This window comes from Salvelinus sp. IW2-2015, unplaced genomic scaffold (genome assembly GCF_002910315.2).
Source record: "Salvelinus sp. IW2-2015 unplaced genomic scaffold, ASM291031v2 Un_scaffold762, whole genome shotgun sequence".
In the NCBI taxonomy this organism is placed as follows: Eukaryota; Metazoa; Chordata; class Actinopteri; order Salmoniformes; family Salmonidae; genus Salvelinus; species Salvelinus sp. IW2-2015.
The window spans coordinates 422,203-424,365 of record NW_019942606.1 but is presented as its reverse complement, the minus strand read 5'-3'; the positions used below and the strand labels follow the sequence as shown (position 1 = coordinate 424,365).

Sequence of the window (2,163 nt, the reverse complement as noted above, 5' to 3'; positions counted from 1 at the left end):
TAAGTGTTAAACTAGTCGATGGGAGAAGAGTAATACAAAGCCATCAATGAGGTTAGTTCCATCAGTGTGCATTAATGATGATTTCCTAGACTAGAGTCTCTGATAACAACATGAAGTTAACTTCACAGTGCACTGAAATGCATGCTGGTATCCTACCATTTAGGGTGCAAGTTCCTATTGAGTTCTAATGCTTTTCATTACTTTGCAGACTGAGAATGATGGATGGACAATGGATACATTCTGTTACCACACCAACTCTTTGATGTCAAATGATACTTGGTAAGCATAAGTAATCTTCAAATTTTTATGACTGCATCGGCTGTGAAGCAACAATGCCATTAGTATCTTCAGTGTCTATGATGATTGCGATTTCGGTTCCTGATTTAAACTGATGCTTTCTCGCAGCGCACTGAGACAATGACGTGAGATGTGAAGAGTTAGCGAGTCAAGTCGTTTTTAAAATGTTCTTGTTCTCACATTGAGAACATCACTAATTAAAAAATGAGTGGTGGGTTTTGTTCTCTTTCAGGAAAATGGCGTTCAAGTGGTGTGCATCTGAAACTGCATCCGTTGATGGTGGTTACTTACAGGAGTTTGCAATCTCATTGGGATCCAGCCATATCTTCTTCCCTCAGGTCAGGACGCTGGAAGCAAGTCTCTCTGGGAGACGGAGCATGTTTTGAGATAGAGAATATTAACATGACATTCTGTGTAACAGAACGTAATATAATTGAAAGTGTCTAGTGTGAACAGGGGTTAATCAGATAGCCAAGAGAAACATGACATCACAAATGTCAGCATAGATTGCGAAACCATTCTCAGAATCATCATGTTTAACCAATAACTCATCGTTAGTCATACTGATGACCACCTAGAATGCAACTGAGCTAGGAGTCAACTATTCATGGAAATGTCATCCAATACTAGTGCCGAGCGATTAGTGCTTCGTGAGGATGTCCTTTTTAAAATCATTAAACGAACTACGCGCCATGCGGGTTGAATGTTGTAAACAGAATAAAACCAAAGTCCCATGACTAGGATAGGATAAAGTAATCCTTCTAACCCCTCCCTCCCCCTTAAAAGAGTTAGATGCACTATTGTAAAGTGGCMGTTCCACTGGATATCATAAGGTGAATGCACCAATTTGTAAGTCGCTCTGGATAAGAGCGTCTGCTAAATGACTTAAAATGTAAATGTAATGATGGTAGTGACTGATCATGACTGCTTATRATTTACGAACCATCAGTTATTCACATCGCTTTAATAACATTTCCAGCTGTTGTATATTACACGTGTCTTATTTGATGACCACCATTTACAGTCCAAGTCATCTCATCTCTACAGAGCTGTTGTCCATGCAGTCAGATAAGTCCTATTTTAGTAGTTGTGCCAAAGTAAAGGCATACTTATGACTGCAGAAACCGATTTCCTCGCTATGTAACCCTCCCCTTTTGATCACACATTCTTCAGTATCTTACGTAGCAGGTGTAATAAAGTAACAGGCCAGACAAATAACCGTGCAATGGATTATGATCATTGTAGTTAATTAGCACGTTTTCTGCGCTAAGCTACGTAGAACACTGGCCAGCTAAATCGCACAGAGCGGATTGAGCTGATGTGTCTCTAGAGAAACTGCAGTGTAATGTAAGCATTGAGCGCAGAGAAAAAAAAACAAGTGAAATTAGACATCGATCAACTAGTTTAAAAACAACTGACATTTCASTTAATCGCTCAGCACCATATTGATATAATGCCACAATGTACAAATCCAGTTTAACACAAGTAACCAGCTGGCTAATGAAGTAAATGGCTGGGAACTCTTCCCCATCCAGAGATYTCAYKACTCACCATCAACGGATGCAGTTTCAGATGCACACCACTTGAACGCCATTTTCCTGAAAGAGAACAAAACCCACCATTTTTAATTAGTGATGTTCTCAATGTGAGAACAAGAACATTTTAAAAACGACTTGACTCACTCGCTAACTCTTCACATCTCACGTCATTGTCTCAGTGCGCTGCGAGAAAGCATCAGTTAATCAGGAACCGAAATCGCAATCATCATAGACACTGAAGATACTAATGGCATTGTTGCTTCACAGCCGATGCAGTCATAAAAATTTGAAGATTACTTATGCTTACCAAGTATCATTTGACATCAAA

At 39.5% G+C, this 2,163-nt stretch overlaps 1 long non-coding RNA gene and 2 other non-coding genes across 4 annotated transcripts in view; 1 reads left to right on the top strand and 2 right to left on the bottom strand.

Annotated features, from left to right (window-relative positions):
- LOC112068829 (uncharacterized) overlaps nt 1–2,163 on the bottom strand; it is a 4,831-nt gene extending 2,668 nt beyond the window's left edge. Inside the window, exons 1-3 of one of the 2 annotated variants that reach the window (XR_002893637.1) lie at nt 2,143–2,163; nt 1,849–1,895; nt 589–660 (exon numbers count right to left, since the gene is read on the bottom strand). This is a non-coding gene — a long non-coding RNA (uncharacterized lncRNA). The other variant, XR_011475229.1, reaches the window with a different exon arrangement.
- On the top strand, nt 71–139 carry LOC112068842 (small nucleolar RNA SNORD52). The gene has a single exon (XR_002893641.1). It is a non-coding gene; the product is annotated as a small nucleolar RNA SNORD52 (small nucleolar RNA).
- On the bottom strand, nt 757–836 carry LOC112068844 (small nucleolar RNA SNORD53/SNORD92). Its single transcript, XR_002893643.1, has one exon. It is a non-coding gene; the product is annotated as a small nucleolar RNA SNORD53/SNORD92 (small nucleolar RNA).